Below are 15,071 nucleotides of genomic sequence, written 5' to 3' on the forward strand. Positions count from 1 at the left end.
ATATTCTTTTATTTTTTTTACTAATTTCTGAGACTGCTGGTTCAGGAAAAACATCTGGCTTTAGAAAATCTGCCTCAACAAATTCCATCTCATCCATGCAAGCATAGAAAAGGAGACATTAAAATGATAATGAAGATGACAACAAGAATAATAATGGTGGTGGTGGTGGTGGTGAATATGATAATATGAGAGGAGCAGGTAGAAATCATTGGTGAAAGTTAGATGAGTATTAATAAAAAGTAAAAGAAAGATAGTTCAAACACACATACATGCAATTATTGATACCCTACGAAGCTTAGGTGTGATCCCCACAAAGGAGTAATGCTCTCACTCCTGGGATGGTGATGCTGCTGGGGTGGTGCACTGCACACACAGGCAAGAGACTGTATCCAGAAAAGGCCCACCCAACTGATTTGCATAATGTCAATCACCGACATATCTCCAGCTCACAGATTATCATATTAAATGATTGTCTCCTCTCTGCATTTTCTATATCTACTATAAAGGCTTGCTCATCAGATCACATTGCATTCATTCTACCCCCACTCAGGCATTCTTTATCATACTTATCTCTCCTTCTCCCCTCAACCTTTCTTTCCTCCAACTCCCCGAGGCTTTAAACTAATCTCTATACCACCTGTAAGTAGGTTAAAATTATACCTACTGAAATTCATTTTCATTCTTCTTCACCCAGATCCAAATGGAACTCTTTTTAGCTTCTTCATCATCTAATATGCACACACACATACACACACACATATACACACCCATTTATATTATTCATCAACAAGAACAGTATTGACAGTAACTTTGAAATTTCAACCTGTAAAGCCATCATCAGACTGTGGTACATTTGAGTTAATCTTGGTTTTGTATGGTCTCTGTTAAGTTAAAATTTACTGGGGTAGGTCAAACTCTATTGAATGATAATTAGGAAATGTATAATGGAAAAGTTTTTAAGGGAAAGGTATTATAGAAGATTTTCTATTGATTAAATTTGGAGTTGTGTTCAGAATTCAGTCATGCTTGAAGAACTTTGTAATCAGGTGTATCTATTTAGGTGTGTCAGTTACAGATCTTGGGGTTGTTTTTTAGGGGCTCACAAAAGAATGTAGATAGGTGAAGAGGTTAGTTGATCAATAGATGTGTAATTAGGTTTAGTTGTTGATTAAACCTTTTGATTTGGGACTGTAAAGGATTGTTTAGAATTCAGTTCAGCATTTAAACCATTGTAATTCTGTTTATTTAGGTGAGTCAGCTTTTTGGTCATGGAATTTTTTAGGGTCCACAAAAGAACGTCAGTGGGTGGAAAGATTAGTTGGTCAGCAGATGTCTTTATTTGTTGTTGGTATTACTTAGGAGATTTAAATTGTTTGTTTTGGAAAGGTGGAGGTTATCAGTCAAGTATGTAAAACTCTGATTAGGTGTGTTGATTTAGGTCACAGCATTAGTACAGAAATTTGTTTATCTTGCGCTTTAATGCTCATAAAAGGATATAGGTAACTGTAAAGGTTAATTGGTCAGCAGATTTCTCACTAAGAATAAATTGTTATTTGATTACTATTTAGAAAATTTAGTGTTTGTGTTTTAGGGAATAAAAGTTTTCACAAATATTTTTTCTCTTCAGTGTTAAGTGGGGTTATTTTGTAATGTGTTATTTTAGACCTGTGAATATAAGTAGTGTGGGGCATTTTAAAAACGTGCGCATATAATATATAAAGCCAAGATGAACTCAAGTGTACCACAATCCAATGATGGCTCAGCAGATCAAAACTTCAAGGTCCCTGTCAATACTATTCTTGTTAATGAATAATAAATATAAACTATAAAAAAGATATTGAGTAATTCTTTAGTTTAATGTTAAATTGTTTTTATTCTAACTCAACATAAAACAAACTTTAGTGTATGTGTATGTGTATATATATATATAAACTTTAGTGTGTGTGTGTGTATATATATATATATATATATATATATATAAATGCCCTGACTTACACTTATTGAATCAACTATGAAGCTTCTATGTGGTTTCTTAACCTGCAAGAAATAGCAGTAAGATGTTCCTACATTCCACCAATCTTCAAAATTTCTTTGAAAAAAATGTAAAGGGCACATTGCATAATGTAATCCTAGATAGACTACATTCAAAAGAAAGGCTATAATGCCTTCCATCATGGAGTTACTGACCTGGGGATAAACCAAGGCAACTAGACATTTCTCTCTTCTCCAGTGGATTTTTCACAATCGATTGAATGAAGTCAGATTGTAATCACGGATCTTGGGAAATCCACGAGTTAACGTGACGTGTGATCTTCCCATGAGCCATGATTGCAATCAGCGTTAGTCTCCAACATTGGTTTGCTCTCGTCGGTCATCACTACAAAAATAAAAACAAAAATTTTGAAAGATTGACTGGTTTAGGTAGGTGGTTTGTAGCCAAGATATTATCATGGTTAACCATCAATCCTAGCACAAAAATCCATTCTTGAATTAGACACAATCATCGTAATCATCATTTGACTGAGGACTGGTGAACCAGATGGCTGCACCAGGCTCCAATCTGATCTGGCAGAGTTTCTACAGCTGGATGCCCTTCCTAACGCCAACCACTCCGAGAGTGTAGTGGGTGCTTTTATGTGCCACCAGCACGAGGGCCAGTCAGGCGGTACTGGCAACGGCCATGCTCAAAATGGTATTTTTTACATGCCACCTATATATATATATATATATATATATATAAATTTTCTTTAGAAACAGTTCATTGAAATCAATTATGTATATCTAGTGTTTGGAAATAAGAGGAAAGAAACTCACTTCAGGAGTGGAATATGAGACAGTCTCTGGTGTCTGTTTAGAATTGAACTCCTTGAGAAAGAAGTTTGTATAGTCCCAGGTGAGGCATGAGTACTCCATCAACTCACATCTGGTTCATCTTATCATTGACAGCAACTCTTGTAAAAGGTGATTATTGTTCTGTTCCGAAAAAAGAAAAAAAAAATGGTTATGTGAGAGAGAAAGAGGAAAGAATGGTCGCAGTCAAATGAGTGAAATAAGTAAAAAGAAAATACAAAAAAAAAAAACAACAAGGCAAGAAGACTGAGATCTAACATAAGATAATTGAAAGGTAAAGAGTTCAACTCTTGGCAAAATTTCCTATTAGAAACTTTTAGTTCTTGGGTAACTCAAATGAGGTTTAATAATATAATACAAAATGTGGCTCATGAGGCCTCCATTCAGGTGGTTTTCCTGAGTCACCATCTCACCTTTGTGTGTCAGTTTGTCACAAAGTTACCTATTTACAGCTGGGTGGACTGGTGTAACATGAAATGAAGTGTTTTGCTAAGAACACAATGCACAGCTGGTCTGGGAATTGAAATCACAATCTCACAATCATGACTGTGACACCCCTGGTCCATGCGCCTTCACTATATAATTGTAACATGTAATGAACTAACTAAAGCCTTGTGAGTAGATTTGGTAGAGGGAAACTGAATGAAGCTTGTGTATATATCATCATCATCACCGTAATTGTTTAACATCTCTTTTTTCCATGTTGGCATGGGTTGGATGGTTTGACAAGAACCGACAAGCCAGAGAGTTCCATCAGGTTCTATGTGTCTGTTCTGGCATTGCTTTTACAGCTGGATGTCCTTCCTAACACTAACCACTCAACAGAGTGTACTAGGTGATTTTTACATGACATCAGCACCAGTGGGGTTGCCAAGTGCCCAAAAGACAAGACCCCTTAACTAAGCAGAGTATAGACTGGAAGAACAAGCAACTATGATAGAGGAAGAGAATCATGTATCTTGCTGAAGAGGTGAAAACACAGACACACACACACTTATAGATATATCATCGTCATTTAAAGTCCATTTTCTATATTGACATGATGATTGTAAATGAATGTTACTCTTAATACAAGCAATGTATGTATATTTCCAATATCCTGCAAAAATATGTCTGGCCATGAAGAAACAGGTAACGGTTGGTGACAGGAAGGGCATCCAGCCATAGAAAATCTACGTCAATAATCTTCATCTGACCCATGCAAGCATGGAAAAGTGGATGTTAAAACGATAGTAGAGGTGGTTGTGGTGGTCGTCGTCATCATGGCAGTGGAGGGGGGGTTGAGATATATACACCACATTTTTAAAAATGCTTCTTCAAGGCGAGGGTTTGAAGAGTATAGGTTTTGTGAACATTGCAAATACGAATATGAAGTTGTTTTTTCACAATAATTTAATCATTTAGTATCCAGACTTTAATATATTCTTTCTTCAAGCAAAAACTAATACCAACTATAAATACTCTAAATGAAACAAATGAGATTATTAGATAATTATGAATGTGATTATTAGATAATTATTAGATTATTAGATAATGGTGAGTAAAACTGGAAAGAGTTATTATTCCCAAGATGTTTCTGGAAATAACGAAGATGATGGTCTTTGATAAAATTCTTTACGTATTCGTTGTGCGTGAGAAGACCCGGCAAGCCAAGTAAGATCGTTGCCAGTGCCCCTGGACTGGCTCTTGTGCGGGTGGCACATGAGATGCACCATTTTGAGCGTGGCCGTTGCCAGTACCGCCTGACTGGCTCCCGTAGGATTTTCGAGTGAGATCGTTGCCAGTGCCCCTGGGCTGGCTCTTGTGCGGGTGGCACATAAAAGACACCATTTCGAGCGTGGCCGTTTTTGTGCGGGTGACACGTAAAAGCACCCACTACACTCTCTGAGTGGTTGGCGTTAGGAAGGGCATCCAGCTGTAGAAACTCTGCCAAATTAAGATTGGAGCCTGGTGTTGCCATCCGGTTTTACCAGTCCTCAGTCAAATCGTCCAACCCATGCTAGCATGGAAAGCGGACGTTAAACGATGATGATGATGATGATTCCTGACTTTCACTAGTTTTGGCAAGAAACAATTAGTTATTGTAGCTATTAACCACTTCCATATATATACATATATATATATGTGTGTGTGTGTGTGTGTGTGTGTGTGTATGTATATCAACATCAAAATGAAAATCAAATGGAAATTGTAGTTGTGATACCCATGCCGGTGGCACGTTAAAAAGCACCATCCGAACGTGGCTGATGCCAATGTCGCCTTGACTGGCTTCCGTGTCAGTGGCACGTAAAAAGCACCAACCGATCGTGGCTGTTGCCAGCCTCCTCTGGCCCCTGTGTCGGTGGCACGTAAAAAGCACCCACTACACTCACAGAGTGGTTGGCATTAGGAAGGGCATCCAGCTGTAGAAACACTGCCAGATCAGACTGGAGCCTGGTGCAGCCTCCTGGCTTCCCAGACCCTGGTCGAACCGTCCAACCCATACTAGCATGGAAAACAGACATTAAACGATGATGATGGTGGTGGTGGTGGTGGTGTGTGTGTGTGTGTGTGTGTGTGTGTGTGTGTGTGTGTGTATGTTTGCGTGTACATACATCTGCCCTTTGACAGGTTTTGTTTTCCATCCATGAAAGGTGTCCAAACATCACCAAGCAAGTCCCATGTCCCCCTCACCAAACAAGTCCTATGGATTTGTTGGTTTAGTCACTAATAGCCCAGCCATAGCTGGTTTGTACTGAATCACATGATTCACATGGTTACCAAGTAACAGACCACTGGTTATCAGATCTCTGACCTCACAGAAGTGCATGACAAAGAGTGTGTGAACTCATTAGAGTCAACAAACACCTAACAACCTATGTATATATATATATATATATATATATACACATATATATATATATATATATATATATATATATATAAAGATAGATTAAGGATATCTTTTCCTCAGTTTGTTACTTCATATATACATATATATATATATATATATATATATATACATACATACATACATACATATACACACACCATATTTTAACGTGTTTAAGGAACCCTTTTTGTTAAAAATTAGGTTTAAAAAATATGGGAGTTTCTTATACATAGATAGTATTATAATCCCTTATGAAACCTTTTTTCCAAATTTTAAGCCCCCAAAATTAGGGGATTCCTAATACATGAGGATTCTTTATACACATTAAAATACAGTATATATATATATATACACAAGTACACATGTACATGTGCATGTATGTTTGTATGATTGTGTATATGTATATGTGCATGTATGTGTATGTATATGAGTATGTGTGTGTGCATATGTGTGTGTGTTTGTAGTTGTGTGTGTGTGTATTTCTATGAGTGTATGTACATGTGCGCATATAAGTGTTTATGTGCTTCTATGAGTGTAAGTGCCTGAGTGTGTGTGTGTGTGTGTGTGTGTGTGTGTGCCCATGCATGTGCACAACAAGCTCTGTATCCCCTCTATTGCAAAGGCATCTGTTCTTGTCCCTCTATTCATACACTAACCTCTCATCACCCAGAACAAATCAACCCCACCTCAATACTGCTCCCTACTCAGTGTGTGTGTGTATCTGTGTGTGTGAGTGTGACCCAACAGCCAAATCCAACTTCTCACATCTACCCTCATTCAAAAAATAAACATTCACATCATCAAACTCTCAAAGCAATGAGATAATACATGATTAATTGAAAACAATATGATTAAATAAGCATTACTTTTGACAGAGTAATCTGAATGCTAAGGGGTTAATACTAATATCAGTAGTCCTCAACATTTTGTGGTTCAGCACTTCCTGTTACCAAATGGTGTTTTAAAATGCTCCCTTCCCTGGCTAAAGAGGAATAAGTACTGGGATCAATTTGTTCAGTTAAACCTTTAAAGGTGGTGCCCCAGCATGGCCACAGTTCAATTACTGGAACAAGTAAGAGAATAAAAGAATCTATGGAAGGTGTGCATGCTAATTAAGCACATCCAGGATACATGCACTCAAGTTAAATATAATCTGCTTAAGTCATGAAGATCAGAACCCCTAATAAAATATATAATACTATAACTTAGACATTCATTGAATAGATATTGATAAAATAGGTACTGGAGCGAGTCTAGGACATTTACCCCCCATGGACAATAAGCCCCAAAGGACAATTACCTTAGAGCATCATCCAACTCGACCTGAAGAAAATTCTAACTGGGCCCCACCTGCGAGGTCATGCACTGTTAATTTTGATATGAGATCACCATGTCGCGCACATATGGTTGTGATGCATGTGCCTGGTGTACCCTTATCAGACGGGTAGTCATGATGGGTATAATGGGCTTTGTATATTTTACACCAGTGTCACTTTGATGGCATGCACTGCTCTCTCACTCAATAATAATAATAATGATGATGATGATGATGATGATTTCAAATTTTGGAACAAGGCCAGCAACCTACCTCCTAAAATTACATTACCTCCTAAAAATACACTAAAAAAAAAAAAAAAAGTTGTTATGCACATGCAGAAACAGCACAACATGGCAAAAGAAATAAAAGAAAACCTAGATGTGACATAAAACAAACAATTGTCACAAACTTGTAGCAGACTGTCGTAGAACTTCTGACCATTGCTGATCAGTGGTTGTTAAGTGACTAATCAGTACAACATCTCTGAATACACAAGTTTCTGATGTTACGGAACAAAGTCCTTATGAAACTATGTAATTACTGCATTCTGACAGCTGTCAAGATGTTGCTTACCAGACAAGGTCGGTATGCTCATGTGATCTTTAATAAGTTGTTGGTGGTGTACAGCCCTAGGTCAATCCTGGTCGAGCAGACATACTTATGATGTAAAGGTTGTTTCATATTGTGGCTGGGTGGTTAATAAGCTCACTTTGCAACCATGTGATCTTTGGGTTCCACTGTGCAGCGTCTTAGACAAGTGTATCTGCTATTATAGCCCTGGGCTGACTGATGCCTTGCAAATGAAACTGGTAGACAGAAACACTGTGGTAACCAGTTATGTGTGCATATGGGGTTCCTTCAAAGGGTCTTTGGAGTAATGTGACACAATAGAATGCATAGCCTGGAAATCAGAGAGGTGCTCCAAGTAAAGCCCATATTTGTTTGAATTGAGAAATCACAGTTCCAATATTACAGACATGTGGCAATAATGTCCCAAGAAGGAATCATTGGACAGGTTTTATGGGCAAACCCAACCAGCAGGAGACCAAGGGAGGACCATGAACAAGATGGTTGGATAACATCCATGTCTTTGATTGAATTTTGCTTGGGGATCCAGTCAAATCAATTGAAGATGGTTGCTTTCTGACAGGGCCCAATGAAAGGCATGCTCTGAGGACTCTACTCCCATGACCCTTCCACAAATAAGTGGGTAAAGAAGACGAGATGAGATATTCTGTCATATGCATGGTATGTAGCAAATTATACTAACACCTGTTACACACACACACATACACATCTGTATACACATTAACAATCCCTCTTGGCTGTTGTCGGTTACTATGAGCCAGAACTGCAGGCATTCCTTTCATGGGATATGGTTAGATGTCCATGGTATTAAGTTTATATTTTGTTTTATCATTGTATCTTGACAATCTTTTGTCAATATTCCTTTTGGTTTATGATTATACAGCTGTGCATGCATGCGTGTGTGTGTGTGTGTGTGTGTGTGTGTGTGTGTGTGTGTGTGTGTGTGTGTGTGCGTGCGTGCATGTGTGTGTGTGTGTGTGTGTGTGTGTGCAAGTGTACTATTATTATTTTTATTGGGGACAGTGGTAGTGGTGGTGGTGGTGGCAGTGGTGGTGGCAGTGGTGGTGGCGGCGGTGGTGGTAGAAGAAATAAAACTATAGGCATTTTAAATAGTTTTCCAGCTTGTGGATTTTTACATCTGTTGAGAGAAAGAGAGAGAGAGAGAGAGAGAGAGAGAGAGAGAGAGAGAGAAAAAGAGAGAGAGAGAGAGAGAGAGTACGAGAGAGGAAGAGTGTGCATGTGTGTTTGTGTGTAAGAGTGGTTGGAATAAGTTTCAAACAACAAAACCATATGCATGTTAAATAGTTTTCCAGCTTATGGATTTCCACATCTGGAGAGAGAAGAGGTGGGAGCGAGAAAGCGTGTGAGTGTGTAGTAGTAGTAGTAGTAGTAGTAGTAGTGTCAGAAAACAGTTTTCCCATCTTATGGATTTCTACATCTGTTGAATCTGTTTAGAGCATTCAAAAGTCTGTTTATTTTGCGAATATTCTTTACTTACTCCCCCCCCCCCCGATAGTGTTTTTGAAATGGCTAAAACACATGTGAAGTGCCAAATATAGATATACAGTTTGGGTAACAATGAAAGCTTTATGATTTTTCTTTTTTCCTGCCGACAAATTTTAGTTATTTTCCTTTCTCATAGACAATACAAACCAATTTTTTCCCTTTTTCTTTCTTTCTTGTTTTTCTTTTTGTTTTTGCTTCATTGGGATCTTATTGGCTGTAGATATAAACTATTTAAAAAGCAAGGTGGAGTTTGATGGCATTTGTACAACCTGAAGTACTTTGGGTGACATCAGACCAAGATTATTCATAGCTATTGTAGCACTTCCCATTCTAAAACGATATCCACATTCTATTTTTTGTGGCTATGTGGTAAGAAGCTTGCTTCCCAACCTCATGGTTCAGAGTTCAGTCCCATTGCATTGGCACCTTGGGCATATGTCTTCTACTACAGCCTCAGGCCAACCAAAGCCTTGTGAGAGGATTTCGTAGACAGAAATTGAAAAGAAGTCTGGTGGTATTAGCCTGTCATATATATATATGCATATATTTATGTGTGTGTTTGCTGTCTTATAATAATAATAACAAGAGCACTCAGAGAGTGCAAACCTCCACCAAGGCAACACCAACGTCCTCTCAACAATTAGCCAGAGATGATTTTTAAAATGAGAATATCTGAAATAAACTCGACTTCTCTCACAAACAAGAATACTAAAAATGAACCCAACCACTCTCAAATATTAAGTAAAAAGACAAGAAAAATAATCCAAAATCCTTGTCCGGTACCGGATTGATCCCAAAATCTAATGAGACCTTATAAGGCAAGCTGGCAGAATCATTAGAGCATCGGTAAAAACGCTTAGTGGCATATCTTCTGGATTTGCGTTTTTAGTTCAAATTCCTCCAAGGTCAACTTTGCCTTTCATTCTACAGGATAGGGGAACATTTCACAGTGTAGTCCTTAATACACAAGAAGACAAACTGATCACTGCTTAAACGCCTTTTATCACAGACTAATCTGGAGCACCACAACTACAGCTAGCAGATCGATCTGCAAAAATTAGCAGTCCAAACTCTGGTAATACGTAGCAGCAAGCACTGGGAGCAAGATAATCAATAAGACCCCCTCCCCTCAAAATTTCAGGCCTTGTGTCTATAGTAGAAAGAATTATGTATAGTTGGCAACACTACTTATACATTGAAACATTTATATTCATGGAGAACAGTGTTAGAACATGTATTATGTAGTTTTGCTCAGTTGTGTAGTATTTGCATAATATTTTCAGGTTTCTAGTAGTTGTTCAGTGTTGTGGGGGAATGTTTTGGATGTAGTGGAGGTCTTATGGGTTGTCACTGTGGCAGGTTTGGCATGTTGGTAAGTTTGGCGTGTTGGTAGATTTGACGTGTTGACATGCGTTTATTGTTGTAGTATAATGCAGTAACATAAAATGGTGAGCAGGTGGGAATGGGAAGTTTAGGAGTAGTGCATTGTAAAGATTTTGAACACTTTTAATAAGGGTGGATCCTGGGGTTAGTGTTGGGGTTGTAAAACTAGAGGTTTAGGAAGTAAGGGGAGAATAGCCAATTCAACTGGGTTGAGTTTCTGGTTCATTTCAGACAACAATTTTGTAGTTTGAAAAGTACTTTGTGAGTGGGTAATGAAAGAAGTTTCTTCCGTTAACGATGTTTGCTGACAAAGACAATATTTTTTGACTTCTCTTTGATGTAGAGAATATATTTAATACTCTATTCATAAAATTTAACGATTTCTGTAATAGTACTTCAGTTTATAAAAAGGTTGGTCACTCAGCAGTCTTTCAGGTTCCATATTAGCTGGGATAATGGGGTCACATTGCAATTGCTTTTGTTGCTGAATGACACCATATGTTGTACAAATCTTCTTTTTAAGGTATTTCTTGTTGGTTCCATGTAGGTCATTATTATGTCGTCTCCATTGGGGATGTCGGCTGTGTACACCAGTTTCTTCTCAACTATATTTGTTGTTTAAAGTGGGGGAAGGGTCTTCGGTTACACTGATCATTATGACAAAGTGAAAATGTCGCTGACGTAAGAAATGGTGTTTGTATGAATGTGTGTGAGTGCATATGTGTGTATGTGCATGTGTGTGTGTGCATGTGTACGAGTATGTATTTATATTCATACACACACATATATTAATGTATATATGTATTTAAGCATATCTATTTTTACATACGTATATTATATAGATAGTAGATAGATCAGATTAGTAGACAGACAGATAGACAGATGGTGTTAATGTGTGCGTGTACACGTGTGTGTAAATGCGAATGTGTGTCTGTTCACAAAAATCCCAAAGCACCTTCGTGCGAGCGTATATGTAAATACATATACAACACAAACTCTCTCTTTCTCTTTCTCTCTCTCTCTCTCTCTCTCACACACACACACTGTCCGCAATCGTTTAGTGTATGTTTCATGTATCTAGTGTGTACCGATAGTGTAAATTTCCTCACACACACATACTTTCTCCCTCTCTCTCTCTCCCTATTTATATCTGGTATTATTTCTCTCCCCCTTTCTCTCTCTCTATATACATTATATATAATAAACCACAAAGCCTCTGAACAATTGCTCGAAATAGCAACCAAATCTCCCTCAAATTATCCCCTTACAATCTAAAAAAAAAAGTGGGTGGGAAGCACCTTTCAGTGTAGTCCTTAATACACAAAAAGACAAACTGGTCACTGCTTAAACGCCTTTTATCACAGACTAATCTGGAGCACTACAACTACAGCTAAGGGTAACTGTACATAGAAGATCGATCTGCAAAAACTAGCAGTCCAAACTCCGGTAAAATACACCTCCCAGCCTTCGAACCGAATGAAGACGTAGCCCTTGGTATACACAAGGATTGGTAGAACGCGTTCGTGGAAGGTTTATTGACTCGAAACAACCAGCTAAATCTTTTTCAAAATATGTATCCTGTCGCCTTAACGAAGGCAGATCACCGTATACTAAAGTCAATGTTAATGCCAAATACGATATGTTTGAAATAGCGTGTCGATAGAATGTCAGCAATAAAGTCGATATGATCTGCAGAATGTGTCCGTGGATGATTAAAAACTTTCCAGTTTAGAGATCTGGTAACTATTGTTTTTCTCTTCAGTACGCTTTAATATGGCTACCCACCACGGTTTCCCAACATCAAACAATACATTATGAGAACTGAAGCTGCCTAGAGATTGATCGCGAAAGTCTACCTGTTTATTCATAATTTACGCTTTAGTTTGTTAGAGAGAAAGAGGAGGTGGATTGAGAGAGAGGAAGAGAGAATGTGAGAGTGAGTGCGAGAGCAGATAACCAGTCGATGCATTATGCAGTGAAAGTGAGAGGTGAATAGAAAGAGAGAAATGTTAAAAACATGATGAGGGAAATTATATGGTTAAAAAGTTTGTTGAAGAGGTTGAGAGAAAGAGAGAGAAATAAAGTGCTTAACAGAGGGAGATTTCAAAATCATTTAATATATTATTGTAAAATAATTTAGTAAAATAAAAATAAAAATGCAAATCTTTTCTTTCATAAATAACTTTCCCTCATCGTTTTCGTTCTGTGGAATTTCCATGGGTTCCACTAGTAAATAAATAAACAGAATGACAAATTGGTTACTGGAATCACATGAGGAAAAATTCAAACTTTAATCCAACGCCGCCACATAACAACATATGTACAGAACGGAAAATATCCCACCACCACTGTCTGGAACAAAAGAGCCATATAAGCCTTTCACAAAAATCGAGCTCTCATCACATACCATTGTGACAAATACTTGAATAATTAAATTAGTCCTACTTTATTCAACAATATCCTGGAAGAAATCAAAGAAAAATACCCCAGTTACATTTCGGCCAACAACTCCCAGCTTAAATGGGCTCCGAGTCCCAAAACACAACGTAAAAGACTATTCCAAGTGGTATTATTAAGTTAGACAAAGCTCGGACCAGTAATAGCCAAAAGGTATCTAGAATATCTAAGTATTTAAGTCATTACACATCTATATTCATTTATCAAAGATCCTTCTCTCACCACCACCACCACCACAAGAAAATCTACCGTGTTAAAGAGTCAGTAATAAATTAACAATAGAACATACGGGTACATGTACTTAAATCCGTATTTAAAAAAAAAAAAGGCTCGCGGTAAGGTAATGAAAACACGAGCGATAATCAGTGCTTCTGAGTAGCTGTGCATTGTGGGTGGTTGCCGGGACGCATTTTTGCGGACCAAGCAGAATCTTTGACTGATCGCCAACCTGTGTTATCATACATCAATCCGCGATAAGTGTAACGTGGTTCACAACTGAGAGTACCGTGTAATCCAGAATCAGTGATAAACGAGGATAGATGCACTACGTAAAGCACCTAAAGATAACTTAATGCATTGTATTCATGTTTTAGAAAGTTTAAACAGCTGAACTCAGATTCTATTGTTCGAAGTAACATGTAACTAACCCCAAATTACTTGGTTGTATTTCAGACAACGATTCCACCTTCCCTTCCACCATTTTCACAAGTTAATAATTTATCATGAACCGGATATTTTCATAATGGATTTTCAACTAATATAATTTAATTTCCCAAATAATAAATTCATTACGTTGGTTCTAATGTATATGGAAAAGAAGAAACCATTAAAAATATATTCATATTTGCTACAATTATTACTGTTTCTATGCTGTCTGCCTGACTTTAATAATATCTTCTAGATTATAATCATACAAGGCTGTCATTTAAAATAAACATTTATTTTATAAAATGATAATCCTATAACACTCTCTTTCTCCCCCCCCCCCACTTGTGTGTATGCGCTCGTATACACATATATATGTATGTATGTATGAAATGTAAGGGCTGCGACGCTGATGCGCATAAGCAAATAGGTTTTATGCTATTTCCCCATATACCTCAAAATCAGCAATTTGAATTCGTTTCCAGGGCGACTCAAGTATACATTTCCGATGAGCTGAAATAACAGCGAAATGTCGAGGTCTACCGGTTTTGTTCACCTACGAGGCCAATTTCTTTCGCCTGGTTTTGAAGTATACAGTGTTTTTTTGTTGTTGTTTTTTAACTTGACATGTTAAAGGGACTTTCTCGGAACGAAAGACCGCAGCTGAAAAGCATTTACACAGAACACATTCATTAAGTATGTATCATCAATAATGTTACCATTATTAGAACTTCTTCTAACTCAAAACGCCTTATTAGTCAGTCGAAAGACACCTGTAGTTATTCCCTTGTTTGTATTTGTAATCGTGCAACATTTTCTTTTTTGCTTTCTTCCAAAAATTTAATGCTCTTAGCTTAGATTTTTGGAGCCTACCAATTTTGAACAGACTCAAATATAACAGGCCGAAACTGTAATGATAATTAGAAGCTTGACTGATGAACAGAGGGCCACGAATGATACAGGAGAAGCAGTTATGATTTTATTCAACAGATTCTCTTCTTTAATTCACACACTTATTGTATCGGCCCTTCAGTTTTTCTAAGACCTGCAAAAGAACTCGGAAGACTGGGCCTCCAACCAAGCCTTTCATGACACCCTTAAAGCCAGGAACTTTTCAGTACCCCCTCGTGTGTGTGTGTGTGTGTGTGTGTGTATAAACATATATATATATATATATTTATTTATATATATATATATATATATATATATATACATATATAATTTATAATCAAGGATAAAATCCATATAGAATGTTATCAAGTAGCTAGCATGTAAAAAAAAAACATTTAGGTAAAAAATTAATACAAAGTATTTAATTTCATAAATATAATTATAAAATTATAATACGGGCAACTACTGAGAAACGCCACATGCTCGAAGAAGACGTCAAATGGCTCTAAGAATACCTTATTTATCATATAGGCACGAACTGAAAGCGAGGGAATGGACAAA

General features: G+C 37.4%; 1 long non-coding RNA gene across 1 annotated transcript in view; it reads right to left on the reverse strand.

Annotated features, from left to right (window-relative positions):
• Positions 1-15,071, reverse strand: part of LOC106869739 (uncharacterized) — a 31,088-nt gene that overhangs the window by 7 nt on the left and 16,010 nt on the right. The window contains exons 2-3 of the long non-coding RNA XR_001409435.3: positions 2,815-2,973; positions 1-2,377 (exon numbers count right to left, since the gene is read on the reverse strand). The exon at positions 1-2,377 is cut by the window's left edge and continues 7 nt beyond it. This is a non-coding gene — a long non-coding RNA (uncharacterized LOC106869739). The remainder of the gene's footprint in view (positions 2,378-2,814; positions 2,974-15,071) is intronic.

This window comes from Octopus bimaculoides, chromosome 7 (genome assembly GCF_046866305.1).
Source record: "Octopus bimaculoides isolate indiv1 chromosome 7, ASM4686630v1, whole genome shotgun sequence".
NCBI lineage: Eukaryota > Metazoa > Mollusca > Cephalopoda > Octopoda > Octopodidae > Octopus > Octopus bimaculoides.